This window comes from Schistocerca cancellata, chromosome 6 (assembly GCF_023864275.1).
Source record: "Schistocerca cancellata isolate TAMUIC-IGC-003103 chromosome 6, iqSchCanc2.1, whole genome shotgun sequence".
NCBI lineage: Eukaryota > Metazoa > Arthropoda > Insecta > Orthoptera > Acrididae > Schistocerca > Schistocerca cancellata.
Genome location: NC_064631.1, coordinates 640,778,412 through 640,797,573, shown reverse-complemented (window position 1 = coordinate 640,797,573; position 19,162 = coordinate 640,778,412). Strand labels below are relative to the sequence as shown.

The following is a 19,162-nucleotide window of genomic DNA, read 5'->3' as shown; positions in this document are numbered from 1 at the left end:
ATAGTGTCGCCGCAGTTAGTGGCATCTGCAGATGCAGTTCTCTTTATTTATTTATTAAACTATGGAAATTATTTGCCCATGGACTCTATGTTAACTTACCACCGAGAGTTTAGAGGCCAATTCACGCTGTCCGTCGAGAAACCGTCATCTCATGTTACCATCACGTCAAGGTGTATTCACACTGCCTGAGTGTCCGTCACGTTACGACACTTCAAGCCATTTGATCTCAACTGCCATTGCTGTCCTCAAGTATTCTTTTAGCGGGAATTGCGATCTTCGTATGATGATTTTCAACTGTTTTTATGCGCGAAGTGCACATACACAATGCGGTAGCTTATATACGTGTATTCTAGAATCCATATTTGTGCGAAAATGAAATTGCGTGGACCAGAAAATATGTCATTACCTTGTATAGAAAGGGAATTTCACAAATTATGCAAAGAAAGTGAGTGGGATGGATCTCCATTTTATATTCTGGAACGTGGAAGCATCACTTTTTTCATTTGTCATATCAAATTGCGACCAGAATTACTAAAAGAACACAGTGTTATGAGTTGCTATCACATCCCGTGAATATTTGGTTTGTTTGAAGTTAACATCAGTTACTAGCCCAATGCAAATTTTTGCACACTAGTGATGTCTCCCTCCATACGTTCCCATTCATGTTATATAGATTTTCTTCTCGTGTTGTTAAATTTGGCTTTTAATAGCACATAACGAACAACTGATATTATCCGCGAAAACCACGACAAAACGAAATATGGAAACCTGCCCATGGCCGTGTATTGTTCGCGCAAAGTTGACACTCGGCGCGGTGGTTGATGGGAGCTACTGTAAATAGGAAGTGACTTTACGGTCATTCCCGTCAGCAACCGCGCCGAGTGTTAACTTTGCGCGTGTAGTATACTCTATAGGGAGGAAATGGGCTTGTGGGTCATTTGATTAGCAACCGATGGGTGACGTCAGCAATCAAAACTTTCCTCCATAGAAACCTTGATGGTGCCATGGCGTGACGTGACATGAGGTGACATGACGGTCAGTGTGGAGGCCGCCATTTGAAATGCATGGCAGAATGTTTTGAAGGGAAGTGACATGAAGTCCAGTGTGAATTGGTCTTAATTCTTCTCTGGAGGAAAGTTTTGATGGCTGACGTTATTCGTCGGCTGTTGGTCACGTGACCGCCGGCTTGTGGGGTCACGGTGACCCACAAGCTTCGTTGTGGTTTTCGTTGTTGCTAACAGTTGTTTGTTGTTCGTTATTTGTTACAAATTTTTTGCTTCATTATTTCTTTTGTTAAAATTGATAACAAATGACGACAAATTAATTGAAGCAGTGAGCCATCAATCTGAACTGAACAACATGAGCGTTTGAAATTACTTGCGCTCGACTACATTTATGAAGTTTATCGTTGTAGATTCCATACCTTATTTAATGTTTTACAATGAAATGGATTGCAATATGGCTGCAACCTGAAGTGGAAAAGTACTGTGGGTAGAGTCAGATTGATTAGCAGATGGAATTTATTTGTATTTTGTCAGTCATTTTAGTGTTTCATAAAGAAATACCCTGAAACTTTCAGACACTGTAAATTGTTTGTTTCAATATGTACTTAGGGCAGCCCTCTTTATTGTTAAGTAGCTCTCTGAATTGCCTGTGAAACAGTTTTTAAAGTATCACTGGTCAATATTTATATGGTTTCGTTAGCTAACCCAGTACAAATAAGGCACTTGAACTATTAAAAGCAGAATTTAACAACATGTAAAGGAAACCTATATATCTTAATGGGAAAGGCGTGGAGGAAGATATGACTATTGCACAAAAATTTGCAATGTGTACTAAAGTTAACCTTGAACAAATCAAATATTCACGGGATGTGATGGTAGCTCATAATGCTGTGTTCGTTTTAGTATTTCTGGGTGCAATTTTATGCAACACATGACAAAACTGATGCTTCCACCTTCCAAAAAATAAAATGTAGATTCTTCTTCCTCAGACTCCTTGTATGATGTGTGATAGTCTTCTTCTGTACCAAATAATGACATTTTGTGTTGTTTTAGACTTCTGTCTCCCTTCTCTAACATACAAGCTATCCCGGCAAGCTGCAATCCATTTAAATACAAAAACGTCATTTTAATATAAATAGGGACTCCAGCATCCACGTATATAAGCTCTCACGTTGTGTGTGTGCACTTAGCACGTAAAAAGTTGAAAATCATCTTTCGAAGATCGCAGTTCCCGCGAAAAGAACAATTGATATGGTTGTTGGGGTGAGTGATAATGTGAATTGTCCAGACCTGAGGTAATTATCGTTTCGCAGAACCAAAAATCGTCTACCCAGAAATGCGCGCAGCCTTTATAGCATGTAAGTTTTAGTTATGGAAGATTTTTATTGTATGTTTATAGGGCAGAGAAGCTCAGAAAACACGCTCGCCGAGCGCGGGAAATTATTTAATTTGACATTGAACTATTTAAACACGTAGTAGACGTGCGACTGAGACGCAGTGCGATTCGTCGTGACTAGGCCCTCCTGTCGGGTAGATCAAGTTTTTCGATTTGACGCCACTTCAGCGACTTGCGCGTCGATGGGGACGAAATGACGATGATTAGGACAACACAACACCTAGCCCGTGAGCGGAGAAAATCTCCGACTCAGCCGGGAACCGAACCCGGGCTCTTAGGATTGACATTCTGTCGCGCTGACAACTCAGTTGCCGGGGGCGGACGCAGTGCTATTGAGACGCGGTGCAGCGGCAGCCGCCGAGCCGAGAGGACGCGCAGTAGCAGCAGCAGCACTTGTGTGATAAACAGTAAATTAATTTAGTCTTTCTTTTTTGTTCACATACTTCTGCAAAGAAGTGAACCGTACATGCATATTATACTGTGTAGACTAGTGGTTAGAAAATTAATCGTAGTTTTTGTTGTTGCATAAGTCTTGTGAATATCCTTGCGTAGCGCGGCTTTCTAGTGTAAATTTTCTGTGTAGAGGAATTTATTTCTGTTTAATAGCTTGCGGTCTCAGACTACAGTGAGAAATCTGAACACCAAGTTTTAGTGTTACTTTATTCTCCTTTGGTACATTTTCAAAACCAGTAGCACCATTTGAGACCTTATATCTATTTTATACACAGTACGATATGGCTAGGGACTATGCTTGTTGTGAGCGGACAAAATGAGAGTTGGCTGCTGTCATTAAACAGCTGGAAGCTGCGTTGGCTACCGTCGACAAGCTTCTAGCTAATGCTCGAAATTGCGGTGACGTTGGGGCGCCAGTGAGACCTGTGATACCTTTTGTGCCACTGTAATTCTCTGGTGACCCAGACGTCACTGTGGCTTCCGATACACAACATCTGACCGGTCTGTCCTCACTCCAGAGTGGGTGGCAGACAGTGGTGGGTCCACGTGTCACTGGAAGGAAGATGAAAGAGGGAGCAGGCCGTGCATTTGGCTCCCTACATCTTAGCATTAGGTACGAGAAAGCAGTGTTGATGATAACTCTGAGCCAACATGCGATGCTTCTCCTGTTGGGCCACCGGCCGATTTTCCTGCCCAGTCTGGACAGGTACAGAGGGTGGGTTTGCTAGTCATTGGGAGCTCCAATGTTAGGCCCTCAGGGGTTGGGTTGTTTAGGGGAAGAGACCAAACTGTGAGGTCATCCGTCTCATCGGATTAGGGAAGGAAGTCAGCTATGCCCTTTCAAAATAACCATCCCGGCATTTGCCTGGAGCAATTTAGGGAAATCACGGAAAACCTAAATCAGGATGGCCGGATGCGGGATTGAACTGTCGTCCTCTCGAATGCGAGTCCAGTGTGCTAACCACTGCGCCACCTCGATCGGTAGTCCCTCAGGGAGATAGCAGGCAAGGCAGGAAAGAATTCCAGTGTGCATACGGTATGTTTGCTGGGAGGTCTCATCTGTGATGTGGAGGAGGCCCTGCTGGCAGCTATCGAGTGCACTGGGTGCAACTGGTTGCATGTAGTGGTACATATCGGCATGTATGACGCCTGCTGTTTGGGCACTGAGGCCACCCTTGGCTCCTTTCAGTGGCTGGCTGATTTGGTGAAGGCAACTAGCAACACACGTGGAGTGCAGGCCAAGCTGTTTATTTGTAGCATTGTACCCAGGCTTCATCGCAGTCCTCTGGTTTGGAGCAGAGTGGAAGGTCTAAACCAGAGGTTCAGACCGCTCTGCAACGGTATCGGATGCGAATTTCTCGATCTCCACTGTCAGATGCAGAATAGTAGGGTTTGCGTTAATAGGTCAGGCATGCACTACATGCAGGAATCGGCTACTAGGGTAGCGGAGTACATGTGGCATGCACATAGGGTTATTTTTTTAGGTTAGAGGACCCCTCCCTTGGGTGCAAACGCGATTTGCCTGTTAAAACAGCCACAGCGATCTCAGAGGGTCTTAGTCCTCACAAATCAGAAATAGAAAAGATTAATGAGTTTAATAAACTATAGGAGTATCCAAGTTAAGGTCTCAGACTTAATATCGCTTACTGAAGGTTATAATGCACAGATAGTATTGGAAACAGAAATCTGATTGAAGCCAAATGCCAATGACAACGAAATTCTAAGTTGAGATTGGAATCTTCCAGCAATTTTCGGGTCTGCAGCCGGATACCATGAACATTCTGCCACAATATTTCGCCCCAGAGACGTCCGGCCATCCTCAGGTGAGTAGACGAAGTACTGAAGAGACCTGATGCAGTCATGATATTTACAGCGAATTCCGCACATGCGAATCGTACTGCTGGTTTATGGCGCATGCATTAGAAGGTGACATGTGCGAGGCAGCTGAGTCGTGTGTGCTGCCCTCTGTGGTGAAGTAAGAACAAACTAATCACTAAGTATCGACTGAGCATGTCGATTACGTTGTGACTTCATCATTTTAATAGTAGGATTCCAATTTTTATCAAGCTGAAAGCCATTGTCACGATTCATTAAATTATCAGCAAGACATATTTCCACAACTTGGCTGCCTCGCGCATGTCACCTCCTAATGCATGCGCCGTAAACCACCAGTATGATTCGCATGTGTGGAATTCGCTATAAATACCATGAAAGCATCACGTCTCTTCAGTAGTTCGTCTACTCACCTGAGGATGGCCGGACGTCTCTGAACCGAAATATCGTGGCAGAATGTAGATGGGATCCGGCTGCAGACCCGAAATTGTTGGAAGAAGAAATACGCTGGGAAAATTTCAGAAGTCACATCAGATTGGAATGTTTTTCGTAAGGACAGGTTAGTCGCCAATGGTGGCGGCAAGTTTATTACAGTAAAAAAATTCGATAAAATCTAGCGAGGTTATCAGGAATTCCAAATGTGAATTAATCTTGGTGAAACTGAATATCAAAGAACAGTCAAAAACGGTGATTGGATACTTTTGTAGACCACCTGGGTCAGGATCTGTAGTTGTAGAGCGCTTCAGACGGAACTTGCAGAATATCATTAGTAATTTTCCTGACCATGCCGTTGTAGAGGGGGTTACTTCAACTTGCCAGGTATAGATTGGGAGTGTTATGCCACCAAACCTGGTGCCAGAGGCAAGGAATCATATGGTATTGTTCTGGATGTCTCGTCCGAAAATTACCTTGAGCAGATAGAGAACCAACTTGTGAAGGTAACATCTTAGACCTCCTGGCAACAAATAGACCTGAACTTATCGAATCAGCTAACGTAGAGGAAGGTATCAGTGATCATAGGGCTCTGACAGCATTTTTGACGATGGACCCTACCAAGAATGTTAAGAGAGGTAGGAAGATATATTTGCTCAGCAGGGGTGACAGGATACAAATTTCAGAATATCTCATCAGTCAGCATTAAATATTCGGTGATGTGGACGAAGATGTGGAGGACAAATGGAAAAAATTCAAAGGCATCATTCAATATGCCCTAGACAAATATGTTCCCAGTAAGAATTTAAGGGATGGGAAAGATCCACCATGGTTTAAGTAGTGAAGTAAAAGGGATACCGAAAGTACCCTCCGCCACATACCATTAGGTGGCTTGCGGAGTATGATGTAGCTGTAGAGGGGGGCCAGAACTGAGTATGCACTATAGCTAGCTTTAAGATTGGCAATCTCTGCACATGCGCATAGAACAGGGTAAGCCAACAGATCACTGCCAGACGACAATTGTACATTAGCAAAGAAATGCCAGGCAATCTACACTTAGAGAAACTTTGCAATATAAGTTGACTACACTACAGAACTAAACTAAAATTACGAAATCAGGAAGAAGTAAGCCAGGGAATATACACATCAAAAAAAGTTTGGCATCACCCCAGTTCCCAGAACTCCTATACAGACGTTGACTGTGGATATTGTATCACAGACACAGTTCGTTTGACTGTTCAGAGATGTCACTAAACCCGACCAAAGATGTAAACAACCATGCATGAGCAGCGCCTATTAGACGGAGGGGGTCCGACAACCGATCAGTTCCAGTCATACCACCAGGGAGAAGGTACATGGCTCCCGTTGTCCATAGTTTAACCATGCCCAGACGGTCAATACCGCAGTTCGATCGCGTCTGCAACGTTACTCTGCGCCAAGAACGGCTCTCAACAAGGGAAGTGTCCAGGCGTCTCAGAGTGAACCAAAGTGATGTTGTTCGGACATGGAGGGGTTACAGAGAGACAGGAACTGTCGATAACATGCCTCGCTCAGGCCGGCCAAGGGCCACTACTGCAATGGATGACCGCTACCTACAGATTATGGCTCGGAGGAATCCTGACAGCAACGCCACCATATTGAATAATGCGTTTTGTGCAGCTATATGGACCACGACACCACGCAACGCGACACAGATGACCCCAACAACATGCAGAATGGACCGCTCAGGATTGGCATCACGCTCTCTTCACCGGTGAGTGTCGCATGTACCTTCAACCAGACAATCGTTGGAGACATGTTTGGAGGCAACCCGGTCAGGCTGAACGCCTAAGGTACACTGTCCAGCGAGTGCAGCAAGGTGGAGGTTCCCTGCTGTTTTGGGGTGGCATTATGTGGGGCTGACGTGCGCCACTGGTAGTAATGGAAGGCACCGTAATGGCTGTATGATACGTGAATGCCATCCTCCGACCGATAGTGCAACCATATTGGCAGTATATTGGCGAGGTATTCGTCTTCATGGACGATAACTCGCGCCCCCATCGTGCACATCTTGTGAATGACTTCCTTCAGGATAGCCAGGATAACCACATCGCTCGACAAGAGTGGACAGCGTGTTCTCCAGACATGAACCCTATCAAACATGCCTAGGATCGATTGAAAAGTTCTGTTTATGGACAACGTGAGCCATCAACCACTCTGAGGGATCTACACTGAATTGCCATTGAGGAGTGGGACAATATGGACCAACAGTGGCTTGAGGAACTTGTGGATAGTATGCCACGACGAATACAGGCATGCATCAATGCAAAAGGACGTTCTGCTGGGTATTAGAGGTACCGGTGTGTACAGCAATCTGGACCACCACCTCTGAAGGTCTCGCTGTACCATGGTACAACATGCAATGTGTGTTTTTCATGAGCAATAAAAAGGGCGGAAGTGATGTTTATGTTGATCTCTATTCCAGTTTTCTGTACAGGTTCTGGAACTCTCAGAACTGAGGTGATGCAAAACTTGATGATATATATATATATATATATATAATGTATCATCAAGTTTTGCATCACCTCAGTTCTGAGAGAGAGAGAGAGAGAGAGAGAGAGGATGATACATTATGATATTATGTGCAGGCTATATAATATATACAGGGTGGTCCATTGATAGCGACCGGGCCAAATATCTCATGAAATAAACACCAAACGAAAAAACTACAAAGAACGAAACTCATCTAGCTTGAAGGGGGAAACCAGATGGCGCTATGGTTGGCCCGCTAGATGGCGATGCCATAGGTCAAACAGAAATCAACTGCGTTTTTTAAATAGGAACCCCCATTTTTTATTATATATTCGTGTAGTACATAAAGAAATATGAATGTTTTAGTTGAATTACTTTTTTTCGCTTTGTGATAGATGGCGCTGTAATAATCACATACGTATAAGTACGTGGTATCACGTAACATTCCGCCGGTGCGGACGGTATTTGCTTCATGATACATTACCCGTGTTAAAATGGACCGTTTACCAATTGCGGAAAACGTCGATATCGTGTTGATGTATGATATCGTGTTGATGTATGGCTATTGTGATCAAACTCCCCAACGGGCATGTGCTATGTATGCTGCTTGGTATCCTTGACGACATCATCCAAGTGTCCAGGCTGTTTGCCGGATAGTTACGTTATTTAAGGAAACAGGAAGTGTTCAGCCTTATGTGAAACGTCAACCATGATCTGCAACAAATGATAATGCCCAACTAGGTGTTTTAGCTGTTGCCACAGATAACCGCACATCAGTAGCACGTAAATTGCGCGATAATCGGGAATCTCAAAAACGTCGGTGTTGAGAATGCTACATCAACATCTATTGTACCCGTACCATATTTCTTTGCACCAGGAATTGCATGGCGACGACTTTGAACGTCGTGTACAGTTCTGCCACTGGACACAAGAGAAATTACGGAACAATGACAGATTTTTTGCACGCGTTCTATTTAGCGACGAAGCGTCATTCACCAACAGCGGTAACGTAAACCGGCATAATATGCACTATTGGGCAACGGAAAATCCACGATGACTGCGACAAGTGGAACATCAGCGACCTTGGTGGGTTAATGTATGGTGTGGCATTATGGGAGATAGGATAATTGGCCCCCATTTTATCGATGGCAATCTAAATGGTGCAATGTATGCTGATTTCCTACGTAATGTTCTACTGATGTTAGTACAAGATGTTTCACTGCGTGACAGAAGGGCGATGTACTTCCAACATGATGGATGTCCGGTACATTGCTCGCGTGCAGTTGAAGCGGTATTGAATAGCATACTTCATGACAAGTGGATTGGTCGTCGAAACACCATACCATGGCCCGCACATTCACCGGATCTGACGTCCCCGGATTTCTTTCTGTGGGGAAAGTTGAAGGATATTTGCTATCGTGATCCACCGACACCTGACAACATGCGTCAGCGCATTGTCAAAGCATGTGCGAACATAACGGAAGCGGAACTACTCGATGCTGAGAGGAATGTCGTTACACGTATTGCCAAATGCATTGAGATTGACGGACATCATTTTGAGCATTTATTGCATTAATGTGGTATTTACAGGTAATCACACTGTAACAGCATGCGTTCTCAGAAATGATAAGTTCACAAAGGTACATGTATCACATTGGAACAACCGAAATAAAATGATCAAACGTGCCTATGGTCTGTATTTTAATTTAAAAAACCTACCTGTTACCAAATTGTGAGCCATATGTTTGTGACTATTACAGCGCCATCTATCAAAAAGCGAAAAAAGTGGTCCAACTAAAACATTCATATTTCTTTATGTACTACATGCATAAGTAATAAAAAATGGGGGTTCCTATTTAAAAAAAAGCAGTTGAGATCAGTTTGACCTATGGCAGCGCCATCTAGTGGGCCTACCACAGCGCCATCTGGTTTCCCCCTTCAAGCTAGATAAGATTCGTTCTTTGTAGTTTTTTCGTTTGGCGCTTATTTCGTGAGGTATTTGAGAGGATGATACATAATGATATTATGTACAAGCTATTTGCATTATGGCAACCAATAAATAGGCTTGCCATAAATACATATTGAAACCAACAACTTCCAGTGTCTGAAGGTTTCAATGTATTTCTTTACAGAACACTAAATAATTATAGTGATCATAACAAATAGTTAACACTATAATAATAATTTTCAAAGAGGAAATGGAAATGGGAACTATCACAATGGAAATCAAAATGTGGAATGAAAGATTTGAGGGCAGGCACATCACAAAATGCAATACCAAATACGTGGTTGGGAAACTAGAGATTGTGACATCTCAAGTCCATAGGTGACGAAATAAACTGGCACTGAAAAGGACAAGTAGTTTTTAAAATTCCGTGGTTGTGAAGATTTGGCAAAGGAGCCACAAATGTTGGAGATGGAGTTTATAAGAAATAAAAATAATATGGGGAATAATTTTAAGTGGCACAACCATAAAGAGGGCGTAAGAGATATTGTAAAATGTGTTGAAAGATTTGATAATAGTGATATGGTGCTGAAGAATATATTTTGTGAAAGGGAAGTGGATGATGGGATGATTGTATGTTTAGTGGAAAATTTTGTGATCAGAAGAGAGGATGAGGTGGATCTGAATTTGGTGGAGGTGGAATCTATGACGAATTCCAATGAGGCACTAGTGTGTATCAACAATTGTAGTAATGTAGGTTAAAGTAGTGAAGATGATTTTGTGTTCGAGAAAGGAGGTAAAGCTATCAGTGAAGGTGTTCTAGCTGTAGTCTCATCAGCTGGAAATGAATTTTGTGGTGTATGTGAAGGTATTTGTGAAGGTGGCATAGCAATAGTCCTGTCAGATGATGATACATTTTATTATATATCTGGGAAGTGCATGATTTATTGCTGAAGGGAAGTCAAGGTGATGTTATAGGTATTGATTTTGGGAAGGTTGAAGCTACTGATTTAGATACCTTAGAGGAAGATATTTTTGCATACTTGTATATTCCTTTTGATGGAAGCATGAAGCATGAATTGTGAGTGGATGTGGAAGGATGAATGTGAAAGTAACAGGTCGTGGATCAGAATGTTAAAGAGTTCTGAGAGTAGAGAAACTGTAACACAGACAGAGATAAATCCGAGTTTGGCGGAATTTGTGTGTACTGCTAATTGTAATGTGGAACAATGTAGTAGTGGCAATTTATGTGGTGTATCAGCAGTATTTGACAGAGTTGTTGGTGGTGATTTCTATAATGTATTGATGGATGTATTGGATGTTTTAAGTAACGAATCTTATGAGTTATCGATGGATGTTAATGGAGTTAATTCTGATAAGTTTTGTAGTGATCCGATGGAAATATGTGAAGTTTTGTGTCAGGGAGATGAAATTTTGAGTTGTGTGGGTAATTGTGGGAATGTTGCAGCTATCTATATCGCTACATCACAGGAAGGGAATAGTGTGTTTGATGTTTATGATGGCGATGAAACACAAGATTTTGAGGGTTATTTAAATCCTACAGATGATTTAGAGATAGATTGGAGAATGCAGACATGGTTAAAGGGGAAAATATTTACTTAGAAGGCAATGTTAGTACTGAATGGTACGGCAAGAAAGAAAGTGACTACTCTATTAATGATCAGAAATGGTATGGGAAAATATTGAAATCTTTACTACCCCACTGGTGGGCACAGGAGCAAGTAGCAAGAAGTTTTGAAGGAAGAAAAGACGAAATCAGGCTATGGAAGTGTTTAATGAATTGTTTGATGGTGGTATTGAGATTGAGGGTTGGTCTGAAATTATAATGTATACCATAAATATGGAGGAGAAACAAAGGGACACTGAAATGATCTTTTGAAGGAGCAATGTTTAGAGAGGGGTGAAATTAAAAACTTGCAGCTTATAAGTGAAATGATCGACACTGATGAAGACAGAAAGCATGTGTCTCTTGAAACTAAAAATGGTGTTCCAGAGACAGTCACAAATTTTATCTATAAAAGCAAGGGTCCGTTGGTGAATGAAGAAAGAGGGCTCTAGTTTGATCAGTTCAGAAAACTCAAAAAGTGTTATTCAAAAGACACTCACACTGGCGAAATAAATGTTATAAGAGGCAATGGTAGCAGTGTTTCACCTTACGAATGAAGAATGTTGTATGTATCAATATAAGTGTGTAAGTGAGTGTATTTTGTTCGTAGTTTTAAGAATTTTGGGGGCTATTTCTGTTTTGGGTATAGTAATGATGAGTGTGAAAGAATGTGATCAAGTATGTAGACACGATTTAATGCAAGAAGGGAATATATATTGACCACACAAGTCTAGATGTGAGGAGGTCGGCAGAACATAATTAATCTAGTGATTTATGTAAGAGAGAACATGAATCCTTTGTACATAAGATTTTAAATATGTTATTTGTAGTTTGTTAGATGAGTTTCTTATGTGGTATATTTAGTCTATTGGTAATTACTATTCTTACAAAATTAGGTATATTGAGGTCACCAAGCCACATTAAAATTTCAAACTACTGGTCAGGAGAGAAGGGGTATTTGTGTGAAAAGCATAAGTTAAGGTCGGCAGAACATAATTAATGTAGTGCAGTGGTTCCTAACAGGTGGTACGCAGGCCCCCAGGGGTTTGCGAGCTATGCCAGAGGGGTCCGCAAGATGATATTAGAATAAAAAATATATATTAAATACATTTCGTATGATAACAGATTTTTTGTTTTGGCTGCTCAATATTTTTTCAATAATGAATATGTCAATGTTTTTTCTAAGTACCAAAAATATAAAACGTATAATAAGACTCTTAATTTGGCTTTTTTAGGTACTTGATACTGTGATATGACAAGGTACCAATCATGCTCGATGGAGGATCCTCGAGAAAATCTTGTTTGGAACCCATGATCTAGTAATTTATGTAAGAGAGAATATGAATCGTTTGTACATATGATTTTAAATGTGTTATTTGTAGTATGTTGGATGGGTTTATTTTGTTGTATATATAGTCTAGTGGTAATTACTATTCTTACAAAATTAGGTATGTTGAGGTCACCAGGCCACATTAAAATTTCAAACTACTTTTCATTAGAGAAGGGGTATTTGTGTGCAAAGCATAAGTTAAGGTTTTGGAGGTATATTACATTGGTCAGTTCTATAATGTACATTGTTTTGGAAAGGTTTGCATAAGTAAATGTTGAAGATAACTTCATATACAGTTCATAAGAATAATTCTAGGGATAACTGTTTTATTATATGAATAGGACACTGATGACTTTATTGTACTGATTATCAATTGAGGAAAGGAGAATTAACTGGGACCATTCAGTTTTTTAAAGTGTCGATTAGATGCAATAAAATACTGAGAAATGATAAAATGCTTATTGACTTATGATATTGAACAAATCTCCTAACACAAAAGATATGTTTTCTAGTAGGACATGGACAAAGTATATGAAATGTTGGTCTGAATGAAATCTGCCTTCGGCAATACTATAAATCAGTTTTAACTTTGATATTGTCTGACAATGTATTGATTCCACAGGCGAGGGCGTTCAGTGCCCAATCTATGGGGATTTGGAAAGTGATATAATTACTGGTAACACCACAGTTGTAGTTTGACAGCTATCATACTTCAGCATTCATGGTGGCTGTGGACTGATACGTGTTTTGGTGCAGTACATGGCCAAGGTGGTCATCAATTTTGGCAGAAGTGGCTGGACTGTGAACAATTTAATCTTTGATGCCAGAACACCTATCTTGTGCTGCCTTTGTAATAGTGAAGCACTGTGAAGAAACGCCCAAAGCAAAATGTAATTTGAAATGAGAACAGTTGAGTTGTCCCATAAGTTTCCTTAAATTTATTTGATTTATATTTATTAATGCATTTAATTAATATGCTATAATTTCTATAATTTGTGACAGCTGGAGAAAATTAATGTTGATAATATGTTATGACACATCATAGGAGGTACATGCTGTTTCATACACCACCACGTGGGTACTTACACTATTGTTGTGACATGCAAGCCCATGTTCTATTTGTTATGTCATGTATTCACTTATTACGTTATTTAAGTACATCAAATTTGGTGCAGCTTGATGTGCCAAGTTAACGGCCTAATATGCCACATTCAGGGGCACCGAATTACAAAAAATATTGGGGGGGGGGCATACTGGGGGTCTTGCCCCAGGAAATTTTCTACATTTTGGATGAAAAATAGTGAATTTTAAAGTTTTTTAAGCATTTTAGAGTCATATGATCAGTGAATATATAGCTCTGAAAAGACTGAAATTATGTTCAAATAAATCCTAAACTATCATTAAAAGTATAAAATATTGCTGTCACAAAGTAATAGCACTTTGATTAATAAGTGAAATAGCCAATTTAAGCTTGCTTTGAATAAGGCTCAGGGTTCATTAAATAAAAACAATATCTCAAAGTTAATGCTTTAATATAGTTAATAAAGTTAATACAGTATGCCTAATACTTTCAGTCAAAAAGTATATAAATAGTGGGTTTCAATTGGGTCTTACACCTTAAAAATATTTAAGTATTTGAAAATAACTAATACAGTACTATAGTAATACAATACTAAAGTAGTACTATTATTTCGAAACTGAAAATTTAACATTATTTATGTATTTAATTCTCTATTTTATAAAGATTTTTAATATTGATCTGAATGCCGCTATTGCTTTTACTGAATATGAAGTCGTTGATGACTGGTCGGATATTCAGTTCATCCAAAACATCTCGGTGGGCATGAAGAATAGCCAAGTTGTTCAATTGCTTCTGTCCCATTGTTGATCGAAGACATCACTTCAGACATCTAAGGGCGCCAAATAACCATTCTGTTGTTGCTATCATGATTAGAACTACTTGGAGAAGCTAATGCACTTCACCTAACATTTATCCAACTGCAGGCTCTTGTGTAATGTACTTTCTTACATGATACATGTTTTTTAAGACCAGATGTTTTTCATTAGCGATATCGGCTAACATATCCAATTGTAAGCAGTGTCTCTCAATATCTAGGTCATTTTTAAAAAATGAGTTGGTTTTTCCAAATTTGTTTCACCTCTGTTTACACTCTTATTCAACTGCAATGACCTGTGTGAGGCCAGTTGAAGCAAACCGCTCAGTGCTGCAAGATTGCACCGTTTCACAAACTTCAATGTAAAAAGCTTTGTAGTATTCCTTTGGAGTGTTGAAAGTGTGCGGTGAGCTGGCTTCATTGTTTTCATACTTCTTCCGAGGAAGCGAAGGATTATCAACTTGTGAAGGTTTTTCTTTTATACACAATTCCCAAATGTGTTCAAAACTATCATGCCTTCCATTTAATATACAAATCAAGCCCTCATATATTTTTTCCAGATCAGCAACACTTAGATGAGGACATTGAATTTTTTCATTGACATCCTCTACTGGGTTCATTGCATGGCAATAAAGACGTAAAAAGAAATACATCTTGAATTGTAATATTAACTCAAGGTAGCCTGCACATTTGTTACCTGCTTCTGTTTTTTCCACTTCAGAAAATGTTTCAAACAACTCTAGAAGCTCTTCTATCTTTTTCAATGTTCTCAAAATACTGGAAGCTCACATAGACCATCGAGTCGGGCATAGGGGTCGTAGACCAGCTTGGTTGTTGGCGCTCTCACAGCATATGCTTCTGAAAAGTCCCATCTTTTTGTTGGATTCCCTTACTGTCTACAGCTGCTAAGTCTAAACTGTGAGCAGTGCAGTGCACATAATATGCTTTTGGCTAAATATCCAGAACTAACTTTTTTAGTCCTTTGAACTTACCTCTCATATTTGAGGCACCATCATAGCATTGTCCTCTTAAGTTATCCACCCATTGACAAATCCAGACGAGCAAAAACATCTTTTAACCCTCTAATAGTAAGGTGAAGTTTCCTGACATAAACAGTAAGGTTGGGTTGGATCAGACCCCACCCTCCAAATATCGATTTTTCGGGGTAAAATAAAAAATGGATAATGGGAAAAAGTTTTTATATCAATTAAACACATATAATATTTGTTATAACAACAAGTTTTTTATTTTTATAGTCAATAAGTAAGAATATAAATTACTTTGGAAAAAATAGGAACTTGATTACAAAAAATACCTTAATAGAAATATTCTCTATAAAATTATTGAAAACATAGCAAAAATCAATAGATTCAGTCATCAACTAGGAACTTGAGTGGTTTAGAAATTCTAAAGATAGGAACTAAATGAGAAACATCTCTTACTAATTGTAGAAAATAATTATAGTGTCAGCAGTTTCGAAATATAAACTTTTTAATAATAAATGTCTTTGTACACATAATGTAATAGGAACAACTAATAAATGTATAATGTTATCCTGGAAAGGATCACATACAGCCCTGAAAATACATATTTGGCACAATTTATCACATCTCAGTTTCTTTACAGCCAGGGCATATAATAACTTTATGCTCCCCACATATAGAACATTACACTTACTACAAAAAGCATTCCCCTTTCTATCTTTTGATCTGCCAGAAAAATCACATCTTCTTTTCTTTAGTGGCTGTGCTTGGGTAAGCTTGCCTAATTCGATTGGTTCTTTTTCTAAAAGTTTTCCAATAGATGAATGGAGCTCACGGGGAAGATGTGTGTTATTCAACCTCTTTTCCATAAGAGGTTTTGTCAAAGAGAGAGTAAGATTTTTGAGAAATGATATTCTCATGTCATTTGAAAAGCTGTGCATTGTGCTATTGCTTTTGTAAATGATAAAACTATTTATAGCAGCGATGTCTAAAATAGCATCAAAGTACTGCATGGGCCATCTTATCGATTTTATTTTTGTGGTCCTGCTGTGGCAAAGCATATCTAATACATCGACCCCTCCTTTAGTTAGATTGTAGAACTCCACAATTTCGGGCTTATCTGATTTTTCATTTATCTCTCCAGAGAAGTGCATAGACGATATCAGTAAAACTTTTTTATTTTTCTTTGGAGTATATGACACCAAAGTTTTGTCGTCCTGATACATAAATGTTGTAGAGCCTACTGGAGCGGAAAGCAGCATTGATGGTGGTATTTGCGGTTTGTTCGTCCTCAATGTACCTACCAATGTGAGTTTCTTTTGGAGGAGGGCGTCAGTCACCTCCAGTGAGGAGAACCAATTGTCCGCTCTAATGTTTCTATTAGAAATCCTGATAGAGTCCGTCAGGCGCGAAACATACTGGGCAGGTAAAGGCAAATCTCTAGGTCTCCTCTTTATTCTGTTGTCCTTGCCAGTGTATGGAATGCCACGCAAAAAATAGAATGTCCTTGCATCGCATAGTGACAATATTTTCAACCCATATTTGTTGAGTTTCAAGGGGATATACATTTTGAATGGGCAGGCACCCTGAAAACTCAGTAGAGTCTCATCTACTGTGACATATTCAGAGGGACTATAATTTTTTTCACTGTTAGATTCAAACATGACCCACACTTCTCTGAAAGCCGCAAATTTGTCGTTGATTTTTCTGGCCTCTCTGGTGGCTTTATCATGAAAGCGGAGGTTTTCTAGAAGAAATGCAAACCTTTTCTTGCACATAGTGCAACGGAATACCGGAGGTCCATAGGTTGCTGAGAACATCTCATCTACACGGAGCATAGAGTTTTTTAGGACACCACTCATGAAGAGAAGGCCCATCAACCCTTTTATTTCAATGCTCTCTGTTAGTGAATGACACCACTGGACCGTATATTACTTTTGCCTAGATTTCCTGATTTCAAGATTTGTGTACAAAACAATTTTTTCTATAATTTTCGACCTTTATAAATAATAAAATTACTTCCAATTCACTAGTGACCCCCCTTGCTTCCCCACGTGGACCAGGGAGATGAGTAATAATATTTTTTTTATCTGGTGTCCTAGATAATTTTTAATGGATGGGATTGTTGTTTCATATTGTCTCTAAGTCTTTACCTAGCTCAAAATTTCTTTCATCATCTACATCTGACTGAGAATTATCAAACTCGACTGCTCCTGCCGCACAATGAAATACATCATCCTCATCATCAGTATTAGATAATACATCATCCTCAGTTTCTGAACAGTTTTCTGCATCGATATTGTCGTCATCCTCTGACTTAGCCTTCTGTCAGAGAAACTCGTTGTATACCTCCTCAGGAGATATATATGGAGTTGATGTGCCATTTTAGTAAGATACTAGAAGAGAAAACAAAACTTATATGTAATATAAACATCAATATGGGGTTGAATCCTCCCCACAAAAGAAACTAATAAATGTGACGTAAACAGTAAGGTGGGGTCGGATCCAACCCAAGTGCGAGTAATGTAGGTTTCAGATAGAGAGGGTAGCAGCAGGTCACTCACCAGACTGACGTGGCCTCCTCGGCGTTCTCGGGACGACTGGGTGGTAGGGTAGCTGGAACCACAGCGCTCTCAGAAAAGGGAATGGGTAGTTGTAAACAAAACAGACTCGCTGGGGTCGGATCCAACCCCAACCTTACCGTTAGAGGGTTAAAGTACTAAACAGAATTTATGATTCATTGTTGGGGGTCTCGTATAAACCAATAAAGTCTTCATTGATGATTAAGGAATCATCAACAGTACAAATACAAAATGACACTTATTCGTGAATCGAAGAATCACTTGTTTCGTCAGCCATAACAGAAAAATGTTCAGTATTCTTGATTGAAGCCAACGCCTTTCTCAACACAGACTTTCCTAGTAGATCAATGATCTCGTTTTGAATAACGTGGAACGTCCACTTATACCCCGAACGCCCTAATTAGTCTTTAAACTCAAGTATGTCATTATTTCGGAGTTCCAACAATTGAAAAAAAATTTGAATTTACATCTTCATCTCATGTAATTGCTAGTCTTTGTTGGCATAGAAACTGCACAGTAGTAAAAATCGTCTCAAGAGCTAAACGGCCTTTCTCCATATCACTATCTAACTGTTCATTCAACTGGGAGGCCACACTTTGGTTAGTGATAGAATTTGGTTTCAGAACACCTTCTTTATGCGTAAACGTATTTTCATGAAGATGGAATTTTTCCAAAACCGTTTTCCAGTTAGAAAACCTTACGGAAGTAAAAATATCTTTTTTTGAAGAAAATTTTAATAGATTTTTAGCATCTGTCTCTTTGTAGGTTTTGCTAAAAACTTTCTCAGTAGATACTTCATATTCTAGCCATGTATATTTGATCAACTAAGACTTCTGAAATTATCTTCCCTTATTGGATTGTCCAGGTTTTGGCTGTGAACGGTTCTTGCCTGAAGATGACGAAGCAATTGACTGACAATAATTGTTGGAGGTTGACTTGCAGTATCATCAACTTCCAAGTGCGCCTTTTTGGTAACAAATTTATCCTTTGCAAACTTAATTCACAATACACTAAGAGACTAAAGTAAACGAATAAATTATAGTCATAAAATAGTCCACAAGACACTAAAGTCGGAACACTAAAACGTCTGCAGCATGCACTGAACGAAACCATCCACACTGAATGAGTGCGACTGCAGGTTGGGCTTTATATAGCCGCGGCATCGTAACGT

At 39.7% G+C, this 19,162-nt stretch overlaps 1 protein-coding gene across 1 annotated transcript in view; it reads right to left on the bottom strand.

Moving 5' to 3' along the window:
• Positions 1–238, bottom strand: part of LOC126191241 (enhancer of mRNA-decapping protein 3) — an 82,757-nt gene extending 82,519 nt beyond the window's left edge. The window contains 1 exon segment of the mRNA XM_049932050.1: positions 100–238. The gene's annotated coding sequence lies outside the window, so the exon portion shown is untranslated.
• Between the last annotated feature and the right edge of the window lie 18,924 nt (positions 239–19,162).